The sequence below is a fragment of the Triticum dicoccoides genome, chromosome 5B (assembly GCF_002162155.2).
Source record: "Triticum dicoccoides isolate Atlit2015 ecotype Zavitan chromosome 5B, WEW_v2.0, whole genome shotgun sequence".
Lineage (NCBI taxonomy): Eukaryota > Viridiplantae > Streptophyta > Magnoliopsida > Poales > Poaceae > Triticum > Triticum dicoccoides.
Window position 1 is genome coordinate 649738232 of NC_041389.1, and position 12412 is coordinate 649750643.

General features: G+C 48.0%; 1 pseudogene; it reads right to left on the reverse strand.

Annotated features, from left to right (window-relative positions):
• Positions 1-1295: 1295 nt before the first annotated feature.
• Positions 1296-12412, reverse strand: part of LOC119310391 — a 29535-nt pseudogene continuing 18418 nt past the window's right edge.

Consider the following 12412-nt stretch of genomic DNA (forward strand, 5'->3'; position numbering starts at 1 on the left):
TGGGGTCGGGGCGGCGTCCGGGGCGGCGTTGAGGTCGGGGGCGGGGCGGCGTTGAGGTCGGGGGTCGGGGCGGCGTAGAGGGTGCGGAGAGCGCGCGGTGGCCAACGGGCGACGGCGGCAGCGAGAGTGGAGAGAGTTGGATTTGGGGGAAAGTGGCGTGGGGAAGGACGAACCCCGTGGTTAAGTTAGAAGTAGCAGTAGCGCGTTCCGGGAAAAGCGTTGCTGCTATCTTAGCTACAGTGTGTTCTCTGATACACGCTACTGCTACTCCTTTCTCTTCTTTCCCTTTTCCATTTAGTTTTCTTCACATTTTATTTGTTTCCTTTCACCTTATTCTATTTCTTTCATTTTCAATTACCTTTCCATTCTCTTTCCATTTAATTTTATAACCTTTAGCAGCAACGAGTTTATATTAAAACACGCTGCTACAAACGACGTAGCGGTAGCGCGGTTCGTCATAGATCGCTACTACTATGTGTAGCCTATGGGCTAAGCCGTGGGAATTTTAGTAGTAACGTGTGTTCAGCAAGACGCGCTACCGCTAGATCTTTATCTGCAGCGCGGTTTCCTCTCGCGTGCTACTGCTAATTAGCACCAGCGTGCTTTTCTGACCCACGCTACTGCTAAAGTTCTGTGTATAGGGTTTTCCCTAGTAGTGCGCCTCCCTCCTTGTCCGCCGCCGCCTCCTCTCCGCCAATATCGGCGTAGCCAGCAGCACAAGACCTGAGCAGTCGGCGACGCTTGATCTCGAGGGCGGTCGGCATCGCTTGATTTCGCGGACAGCCAGCGATGCACAAGATCCGAGCTTCCGATGGCGTGGCGACCACGGGGACGGCTGGCGGCATTTGAGATCCTGCTTGGCTGGCATCAAGCAAGAGCAGGCGAGCAGCAGGGCCGAGCAAGAAGAGCAGAGCACTGGTAACCGATTCCTTAAACTGAACGTGAACCAAACAAACTTGCAAAAAACTCATTACACCTCGTTAAACACTTTGATCGGATAGTTAACATTGTCGTTACCATTTCTGTAGCCAAACACCTCCTATGTTCACCGGCAATAACAAAAACCGAGACCTTGCAAAGCCCGCAGACTAGACTGACAACAACAAGAAACATATTCTCAGCATATAGCAGAAGATTAAATACGTCTCATAACATCCACATAGAGAGTCAGATTCTTCCAAACATGCATCATGGTTCCGAAATATCAAAACTGCATCAACCATTCACTTCCTAATGTAAAGCGGGCTTAACAAACAAAACATCTTCCGAACATGAAGGATCATCGATCAATCAACCTAGTTCATCCTTCTGACGGGCTGGTTGATGTAGTTCTCACGATTGCCGGCATCACCACCCTCGGTGTAGTTGTTCCTCTTCTTCTTGAAGCCTCCCGGCGGCGCCTTCAACTTGAATGGTCACAGGAAGTTGTTGGCCTCCTTGAAGTGAGGGCCGACCGTTAATATCTCATGGACAAGGTCCTTAATGCAAATGATGTTGTGTTTTCCAAGACCCTGACAATTATTAGACAAAGAAAATGGTCAGAATCACACCAAAGTTGCATTTGGAGATGCAAAGTAAAGAGCCATATGTTGCAATCGACTGCTCACCTCCTCAATGACCTTGTTATTGGTTAGAGGAATCCTTTGCTTGTTGAGCTTTCCATAGTCTCTCTTGTAGATCAAATCCCTCACGATCTTCAAGTTTGGGTACCTATTCTATCGGTTTAGCTCCGGTGCCCATGCCATGAGGTCCTCAAGTTGTCGCTATGACACGGAGTACAGAAAATTGCTTCAACATCGAGGGGAAGAAAAGCCTGGTGCGGGAGTGGTATATCCCTACCGTGTTTGTCATCCATGAACCCAAAGACTCTCCGATGGAGGCACCTTCCCCGAGGAATAACGGGTTTAGCCGAGAAACAAGGAGGGATCCATGTACTGCACCAAATCCGGAATTGATGACCAGACAATATGACAAATCGGCCCTTATTGAAGAAGATCGAATCCTTGCTGACCTTGTGTGTGCCTCTTCAAAAATGGTGTGACCGCACAACCTGTTATCCACCCATGCACATTGCCTATATCAAATGTTTAAGGTCTTCAGCACAGTTTGTGGTCTTGAATATATTTCAAATGAGATTTTGGGAGGATTGTTTCACAGTGTGCGTAGAAAACACAACACGATTGAAGAAATCCTAAGTACCTCACCTCCTTGAAGGCTATGACTTAATCAGACATAGGCTACATTCAACAATGACATAGTTCTGATGAGTTCCAGTGGAACCTTCACAAGAACCGGAAGTTCTCAGTCAGATCTATATACCGGATTTTCCTCCACTATGATGCCCCAATTAATTGAAAAACTAGGAAGCTTAAAACCCTTGTCCTCGTGGGGGCGTTAGCAATGTATTAGTGCCTTTGACTATTTAAAAAGGGTTAATTATCCTTTTGCCCTCAGTGGTGTCCATGTGCTCAGTTTTGCCCTCAGATGTGAATCGTGCTCAGTTTTGCCCCTAGTCCGTGCGCACCAACTCGTTTCGTGAACTCTGCCGTCTCTGTCAGGTCAACCTTTTGACCCGGCCCTTACAGGTGGGACCAGGTGGTAGAGACGCCTTAGATGATCAGACCGTTGCACGTGTGGCATGTGGGACCCAGCAGAGAGCCGTTGAGCAGAGAGCCGTTGAGCAGAGAGCCATTGCGAGTGTGCTATATAAGTGGGGGACCGACAGGGGCGGTGACCACGGCGACAGAGAGCACGACGGTGACCATGGCGAGAGAGAGAGAGAGCGGCGGTGGGAAGCTAGCTGTGGAGGGCGCGGCGGCTTTCAGATCCCCTTCAACTCTGAGCTCCATGTCTTCCTCAAGCTCCCGCACCACCTTGCGGATGCAGAGCCAGGCGCGTGTGGACATGCCTGTCTTCGTCTGTCCGTGGTGCCGGGCGGGTGTTGATCGGAGGGTTTCTCACACATCGAGGAACCAGAATCGTCCGTTCTATGTGTGCAGCGAGAATGGGGTAAGAATCGGGGCAATCGCACCATTTTCGTGGTCGGGATCTTTGAGCAATGGGTTGATCTGTTTGGCGTTCATGCAGGTGACATGCTTCTTTCTTTGGGTCGATGCTCTGGCCAAGACTCTAATGAATGAACTGCAAGAAGAGATGAAGAATGGTTGCGCATGCTGTCACAAACGTCAGTGGCCGCAGCATGAGCTCCAGAAGAAGAGATGGAGGGCGAAGCACGATCTGGCAGAGAGCTAGTTGTTGAGCTTAGGATGTTGAAGAAGAAGGTTAGGAAGCTTGAAGATCAAGCACAAATACCAATACACATTTGCAATTACTTCTGGGCATTTGTAGGTATGGTAATCGCACTGGGTGTAATGTTGAAATTGTATGGAAAGGCATGAATTATGGAGGAATTTATAAGCTTGAAATTGTATGAGAAATTCACCTAGTTTAAATGTTGGCCAAAGTTGTTTAAATGTTGAAAAAAAGAGAGAAGAAGTGACCAACATGTAAATATGTTGAAAAAAGGGAGAAAAAATGAGGAATTCAGAAACTTAGAGAAGAAGTGACCAACATGTAAATATGTTGAAAAAATGGAGAAGAAATGAGGAATTCAAAAACTTTTGGTCAATGAAATGCAGCTCTCTGCTCTGTCTTTCTGTCAAAAAAAAGGTTCCTCTGTGGGCCAAATTCAGAGCGTAGAGCCAAGTGCCGGCTAGACCAATGGGCCAACTGATCCAGTTAGGCCCATTTGGGGGTTCTCTTGCGTGTTTTTCTGTTTTCTCTTCTGATTTAATTTAGGCAGTAAATCATAATGCTGAAACTTTTTGTGGAAGCTAATTGAATTATTCCAGAGCCAAACAATTAAGTTTAGAATTTTTTTGGAGCTGTTAAATATTTAATAGCAATTTAATTACTCCAATTCAAATACACTGTGATTTAAATCAAAGACCAAAATGTCTTGGAAAATGTGCCTCAGCTCTGATAGAGGTTTACACCTGGTGCCAAAATTAATGAACATTTTTTAAGGGCATTACATTGAGAAAAAAATAATTTGTCTAAAAAAATGAAGGGTGGAAAATGCACAAAAAATTGGTGCAGCTGGGAACTCGAACCCAGGACCACGTGGGTTTGTGGCGTTTAGGGCTGCGCTGGTAACCGCTAGGGCAGATGGAAAGACTTTGATATGGGTAGGGAAGGAAACTATACATAGTGAGACTGTTTGTTTGTACTGAATGTTTGCACACGCGTGAGAGTGGTTTTCCTTTGTTTTGCACTGAAATTTTGGAGGGTTGCAAACGTATGTTTGCACTGCCACATGATTTTTGTTGGAGTGGCACTTGGTTTAGGATTTAAAGGGAACAAATTTGCATGTTAGTTCATGACTTTGTTTAAGGAAGAAATGATATGTTTGGGCACTGACATTTTTTAACACAAATAATAACTTGGATAGATAAGATGCAACACACCATACCCTTACATAGATGGGTACCCATAGGTATGTTCACAGACACGACACGACACAACACGACACGACACGACATAGAAAAGCAACAAAATAAAAGTGATAAAATGAAAACATGACGAGCTTGCCTCCGGGCTCGCACCCCTTCTTGAACATCTTCATGTTGACCTTCTTCTTCCACCTTGGCCGCGCGCCCCTTCAACACCGTCTTCAACTTCACACCTCCTCCTCCTCATCGTAGGGAAGGAAGTGCATTTGGCTTGGAGTGGGGAAGACGCTCTCATAGTTGGTGTAGATGTTGTACACCATGAAGAAGATGGACTCGCAGCCGCACCAAAAGACTTGGCCGAGGAGCTTGCATGCAGTAGGAGGATGCCGCCGCAGTCACGAACCTCATTGAGGATGAATATCCTAGGCGAGCCTCGTGGGAGGTGGGCATAGCCGGCTCCGAGGAAGGCGCGGGTGAGCTCGACGGACCCCCTCCACCTTGAAGTTGCCCACACACGAAGCTCCCTCTCCACGAGCACGCCCGGTGGGTAGCGCAGCTCCGGCAAGACAGGCGGACGAAGGAAGGCCGACCCATTGTACTGCATCTTCACTTGGTCACTTGGAGAGGGATCGGTCGCTTGGGTGTTTGAAGTTGAAGAGAATGGATCTGACTTTTGGGTGGTGAGTGGGAGAGGAAGGAGAGGCACCCCATTTATAGGCCTGTGGGTGGGAGAGGAAGAGAGAAGGGATGAGAATGGTGCGTGTGTGAATCCGAACGCGTGTGTGTATCCGTTATGTTTTGGACCCTTAAATTTTTGCGCGGAAATGATGCATTGGACGCGTACGTGCATTTGAATCACTGTGTAGGGAAGCTATTTGACCGGGTGCGTGCATCTGACTCACTGTCGCGCGCATTTGAATCACTGCATAGGGAAGCTCTTTGACCGGGCGCGTGCATCTGACTCGCTGTCGTAATCTGAACCACTGGCGTAATCTGAAACAATGGCTAACTCTGAATCAATACGTGCATGGCCACCTAGCTCGCCTCGCTCGCCTCGCTCCCATGCATGCACGTCCGCCTCCCGCGCATGCAAACACATGTCGCCGCCCTTCCCATGCATGCAGGCCTGGAAAGGCTGAGACAGGCTATTAACTGCGGTCTCAGGCCCAGACAGCGAGATGGCCCAATGGTCCATCCAGCGCGCCCGGTACTTATTGAGAATAAACAATCTCCCAGCCAATCAGATTGCATCTCGCGGATCGCCCCCCTCCTCCCCACAGATTCCTTCTAGAAGGGTTAGATCGACGGTCCTTGATCCTTGCTAGGGTTAGATGGATGGGCCTGTTCAACGCTAGGGTTAGCGGGGTTGGGGAAGGGTTTGGAGCAGTCAAACATGAGTTTGACCAGATTTCAAATGAGCATAATAAATCTTTTCCTAATAATAAAGCACGGATTGACTCTTTGGGTTCATCGTCACAATACGCGTCTTTCTGTGAATTTATGCTTTTAGTTTGAATTTAAAACATATACGCAAGGTGGTTCTAATTCGGGGAATGACGTCGTGGCCTGTGCTGGCTTGCGCACTGATGGGCCACATTGGGCCGCAGTGTCAGTCTGCCCGTAACTGCCATGAACACAGATTGAAAAGTAGGTCGTGCACGGTGGAAACCGAAAACTAGAGTAACCCCACGGTGCTTCCTCTCCTCATCTCTCTTTCTCTCCCGATCTCTCTTTCTCCTTCTAGCGTCGTCACTTCCGTCGTTGCCATGCGCCTTCGGGGCCGCTGCCATGTCAATCACGTGACTGTGCTCTCCGATCGTTGAAGTCCCGCGCCACTTGTAGAATCGGATCTGTTGAGTAACGTGATTGTATTAAGAAACATAGGTTAGACTAGGAAATATTATGGCTTGCCTTGTATTTCAAGTAGATCATGTACTCCTATATATATGCCCATGAGGCTCAAGCACTACATAAAACTATTCCACCAAATCCCTCTCTCCCTTCTAACTTGGTATCTATCGCAAGTCGATCCTAAACCCTAGCCGCCGCCGCTTCCGCACCTGCACGCCGCCCTCGGGGCGGTCGGCCTCCATGAACGCCGTCGGGGCCCGCGCCGCCCATACCGAGGGTTCGTCTGCGGTCGTGTTGACCGGCTGCCCTAGAGAGTCTTTTCCCTGAGCCTTGCTTCGAGGTTTTTTCTCTCCCGCCGGTCATCTTGATTGTGCGGTTTCTTTTTTGGTTTTACGATCTAATCTTGATCGGTTTGCGTCGCCCACCACCGTTGTCGACCCCATGCGCCTCTACTCCAACACCGGCGCGATCGGCCGACTTATTCACCGATCCAGCAGCCTCGCATGTCGTCCGCGCGTCTGCCCGTTGGTCGCCTCGACCCGGCGGCCTCACGCGTCATCCGCGTGTCTACCCGCAGGTCGCCCTGACCTGGCAGCCTCGCGTCATGCAGCGGCCCTTCACCGCCACCGTTCGCGCGCCGGCCCGCCCGTCGATCTACGCCGGCCGTCACCACCCTGCTCTGACCGGGACTCCTGGATCACCCCGACCCAGCGGCCTCGCGCCATGCGGCGGCCAATCATAGCCGCCCTGCCGCCCGCTGTCGTCGGCTTCATCTCGGACTCCGCCGCCACCCCGTCTTCACCAACCGGCGTCCCCGACCTCGCGCGCGATCGGATTGATCACCCGCCCGCCGCCGCAATCCATCTCATCTACGCCGTGCGACCGACCTAGCCCGTCGGTTGCGTGCGCCTCAGCAGGCCCTGTGAAGACCGTCCCGAGTTCAGCGCGCCCCTCTACCGATCGAGCAGCGAGATGCCGCTGCGTCGCCCATCGGGCCGCAGCGCCGCCGCCCCGTGGTTCTTCTCCCGGCTACACCGACCCGCGTCACCGCTGCGTCGCCCCTTCGGCCGTAGTACCACGGCTCGCGGTCCACCGCCGCCCCGAGGCCGTCCGTTCCAGGCCATCCCCGTGGCAGCACCAACCCTCGCGCCGCCGCTGCGTCGCCCCGTCGGGCCTTAGCGAGCGTGGCACACGGTCCATGCCGCCGCCCCGAGGCCGCCCCACGGTTGTACCAACCCGTGCTTCTCCGCCGCGCCGCCCTTTCGAGCTGTCGTGCCATGGCCGGCGATCCCTGCCACCGCCCCGAGGTCTTCCGCCGTCGCCTTGACCTGCCCGTCGCCGCTACGTCGCCCCTTCGGGTCATAGTGAAGGAAATATGCCCTAGAGGCAATAATAAAGTTATTATTTATTTCCTTATATCATGATAAATGTTTATTATTCATGCTAGAATTGTATTAACCGGAAACATAATACATGTGTGAATACATAGACAAACATAGTGTCACTAGTATGCCTCTACTTGACTAGCTCGTTGAATCAAAGATGGTTAAGTTTCCTAGCCATGGACAAAAGAGTTGTCATTTGATTAACGGGATCACATCATTAGGAGAATGATGTGATTGACATGACCCATTCCGTTAGCCTAGCACTTGATCGTTTAGTATGTTGCTATTGCTTTCTTCATGACTTATACATGTTCCTGTAACTATGAGATTATGCAACTCCCGTTTACCGGAGGAACACTTTGGGTGCTACCAAACGTCACAAGGTAACTGGGTGATTATAAAGGAGTACTACAGGTGTCTCCAAAGGTACATGTTGGGTTGGCGTATTTCAAGATTATGTTTTGTCACTCCGATTGTCGGAGAGGTATCTCCGGGCCCTCTCGGTAATGCACATCACTTTAAGCCTTGCAAGCAATGTGACTAACGAGTTAGTTGCGGGATGATGCATTATGTAACGAGTAAAGAGACTTGCCGGTAATGAGATTGAACTAGGTATTGGATACCGATGTTCGAATATCGGGCAAGTAACATACCGATGACAAAGGGAACAACGTATGTTGTTATGCGGTTTGACCGATAAAGATCTTCGTAGAATATGTAGGAGCCAATATGAGCATCCAGGTTCCGCTATTGGTTATTGACCAAGAATAGTTCTAGGTCATGTCTACATAGTTCTCGAACCCATAGGGTCTGCACGCTTAAGGTTTCGATGACAGTTATATTATGAGTTTATGAGTTTTGATGTACCGAAGGAGTTCGGAGTCCCGGATGAGATCGGGGACATGACGAGGAGTCTCGAAATGGTCGAGATGTAAAGATCGATATATTGGACGACTATATTCGGAGTTCGGAATGGTTCCGAGTGATTCGGGTATTTTCGGGGGTACCGGGGAGTTATGGGAATACGAGGAAGAAGCAATGGGCCTCATGGGCCAAGTGGTGGAAGAGAGGAGGCAGGGCGCGCGGCCCCCCCTAGCCCAAACCGAATTGGACTAGGGGGCCGGGCCCCCTTTCCTCCTTTTCCTCCCTCTCCTTCCTTCTCCTTCTCCTTCCCTTCCTTCCCCTCTCCTAGTTGGACTAGGAAAGGAGGGAGTCCTACTCCCGGTGGGAGTAGGACTCCTCCCTGGCGTGCCCTCCCTTGGCCGGCCGCCCCTCCCCCTTGCTCCTTTATATACGGGGGCAGGGGGCACCCCATGACACACTAGTTGATCTACGGATCGTTCCTTAGCCGTGTGCGGTGCCCCCCTCCACCATATTCCACCTCGGTCATATCATCGCGGAGTTTAGGCGAAGCCCTGCGTCGGTAGAGCATCATCATCGTCACCACGCCGTCGTGCTGACGGAAATCATCCCCGAAGCTTTGCTGGATCGAAGCCCTGGGATCGTCATCGAGCTAAACGTGTGCTGAACTCGGAGGTGCCGTACGTTCGGTACTTGGATCGGTCGGATCGTGAAGACGTACGACTACATCAACCGCGTTGTCATAACGCTTCCGCTTACGGTCTACGAGGGTACGTGGACAACACTCTCCCCTCTCGTTGCTATGCCATCACCATGATCTTGCGTGTACGTAGGAATTTTTTTGAAATTACTACGTTCCCCAACAGTGGCATCAGAGCCTAGGTTTTATGCGTTGATGTTATATGCACGAGTAGAACACAAGTGAGTTGTGGGCGATACAAGTCATACTGCTTACCAGCATGTCATACTTTGGTTCGGCGATATTGTGAGATGAAGCGGCCCGGACCGACATTACGCGTACGCTTACGCGAGACTGGTTTCACCGTTGCGAGCACTCGTGCTTAAAGGTGGCTGGCGGGTGTCTGTCTCTCTCACTTTAGCTGAATCGAGTGTGGCTACGCCCGATCCTTGCGAAGGTTAAAACAGCACCAACTTGACGAACTATCGTTGTGGTTTTTATGCGTAGGTAAGAACGGCTCTTGCTAAATCCCATAGCAGCCATATAAAATTTGCAACAACAAAGTAGAGGACGTCTAACTTGTTTTTGCAGGGCATGTTGTGATGTGATATGGTCAAGACGTGATGCTATATTTTATTGTATGAGATGATCATGTTTTGTAACCGAAGTTATCGGCAACTGGCAGGAGCCATATGGTTGTCGCTTTATTGTATGAAATGCAAACGCCCTATAATTGCTTTACTTTATCTCTAAGCAGTAGCGATAGTCGTAGAAGCAATAGATGGCGTAACGACAACGATGCTACGATGGAGATCAAGGTGTCGCGTCGGTGACGATGGTGATCACGACGGTCCTTCGAAGATGGAGATCACAAGCACAAGATGATGATGGCCATATCATATCACTTATATTGATTGCATGTGATGTTTATCCTTTATGCATCTTATCTTGCTTTGATTGACGGTAGCATTTTAAGATGATCTCTCACTAATAATCAAGAAGTGTTCTCCCTGAGTATGCACCGTTGCGAAAGTTCTTCGTGCTGAGACACCACGTGATGATCGGGTGTGATAGGCTCTACGTTCAAATACAACGGGTGCAAAACAGTTGCGCACGCGGAATACTCAGGTTAAACTTGACGAGCCTAGCATATACAGATATGGCCTCGGAACACGGAGACCGAAAGGTCGAACGTGAATCATATAGTAGATATGATCAACATAGTGATGTTCACCATTGAAACTACTCCATCTCACGTGATGATCAGACATGGTTTAGTTGATTTGGATCACGTGATCACTTAGATGACTAGAGAGATGTCTGTCTAAGTGGGAGTTCTTAAGTAATATGATTAATTGAACTTTAATTTATCATGAACTTAGTCCTGGTAGTATTTTGCAAATTATATTGTAGATCAATAGCTTGCGTTGTTGCTTTCATATGTTTATTTTTATATGTTCCTAGAGAAAATTGTGTTGAAAGATGTTAGTATCAATGATGCGGATTGGATCCGTGATCTGAGGTTTATCCTCATTGCTGCACAGAAGAATTATGTCCTTAATGGACCGCTAGGTGACAGACCTATTGCAGGAGAAGATGCAGACGTTATGAACGTTTGGCTAGCTCAATATGATGACTACTTGATAGTTTTGTGCACCATGCTTTATGGCTTAGAATCGGGACTTCAAAAACGTTTTGGACGTCATGGACCATATGAGATGTTCCAGGAATTGAAGTTAATATTTCAAGAAAATAGCCGAGTTGAGAGATATGAAGTCTCCAACAAGTTCTATAGCTAAAAGATGGAGGAGAATCGCTCAACTAGTAAGCATGTGCTCAGATTGTCTGGGTACTTCAATCACTTGAATCAAGTGGGAGTTAATCTTCCAGATAAGATAGTGATTGACAGAATTCTCTATTCACCATCACTAAGTTACTAGAACTTCGTGATGAACTATAGTATGCAAGGGATGACGAAAACAATTCCCGAGCTCTTTGTGATGTTGTAATCGACGAAGGTAGAAATCAAGAAAGAGCATCAAGTGTTGATGATTGACAAGACCACTAGTTTCAAGAAAAGGGCAAAGGGAAAGAAATGGAAACTTCAAGTCGAATGGCAAACAAGTTGTCACTCCCGTGAAGAAGACCAAAGCTGGACCAAAGCCTGAAACTGAGTGCTTACACTGCAAAGGAAATGGTCACTGGAAACGGAAATACCCTGAATATTTGGTGGATAAGAAGGATGGCAAAGTGAACAAGGGTATATTTGATATACAGGTTATTGATGTGTACCTTACTAGTGTTTATAGTAGCCCCTGAGTATTTGATACTTGTTTGGTTGCTAAATATTAGTAACTCAAAACAGGAGTTACGGAATAAACAGAGACTAGTTGAGGGTGAAGTGACGATGTGTGTTGGAAATAGTTCCAAGATTGATATGATCATCATCACACTCTCCCTACACTTTCGAGATTTGTGTAGAACCTAAATAAATGTTATTTGGCATTTGCGTTGAGCATGAATATGATTTGATCATGTTTATTGCAATACGGTTATTCATTTAAAATCAAAGAATAATTGTTGTTCTGTTTACATGAATAAAACCTTCAATGGTCATACACCCAATGAAAATAGTTTGTTGGATCTCGATCGTAGTGATACACATATTCATAATATTGATGCCAAAAGATGCAAAGTTAATAATGATAGTGCAACTTATTTGTGGCACTGCCATTTGGGTCATATCGGTGTAAAGCGCATGAAGAAACTCCATAAAGATGGATTTTCGGAATCACTTGGTTATGAATCATTTGATGCTTGCGAACCGTGCCTTTTGGGCAAGATGACTAAAACTCCGTTCTTCGGAACAATGGAACGAGCTACTGACTTGTTGGAAATAATACATACCGATGTATATGATCCAATGAGTGTTGATGCTCGTGGCAAGTATCGTTATTTTCTGATCTTCACAAGATGATTTGAGCAGATATGGGTATATCTACTTGATGAAACATAAGTCTGAAATAATTGAAAGGTTCAAAGAATTTCAGAGTGAAGTGGAAAAATCATCGTAACAAGAAAATAAAATTTCTGTGATCTGATCGCGGAGACGAATATTTGAGTTACGAGTTTGGTCTTCAATTAAAACAATGTGGAATAGTTTCACAGCTCACGCCACCTGGAAC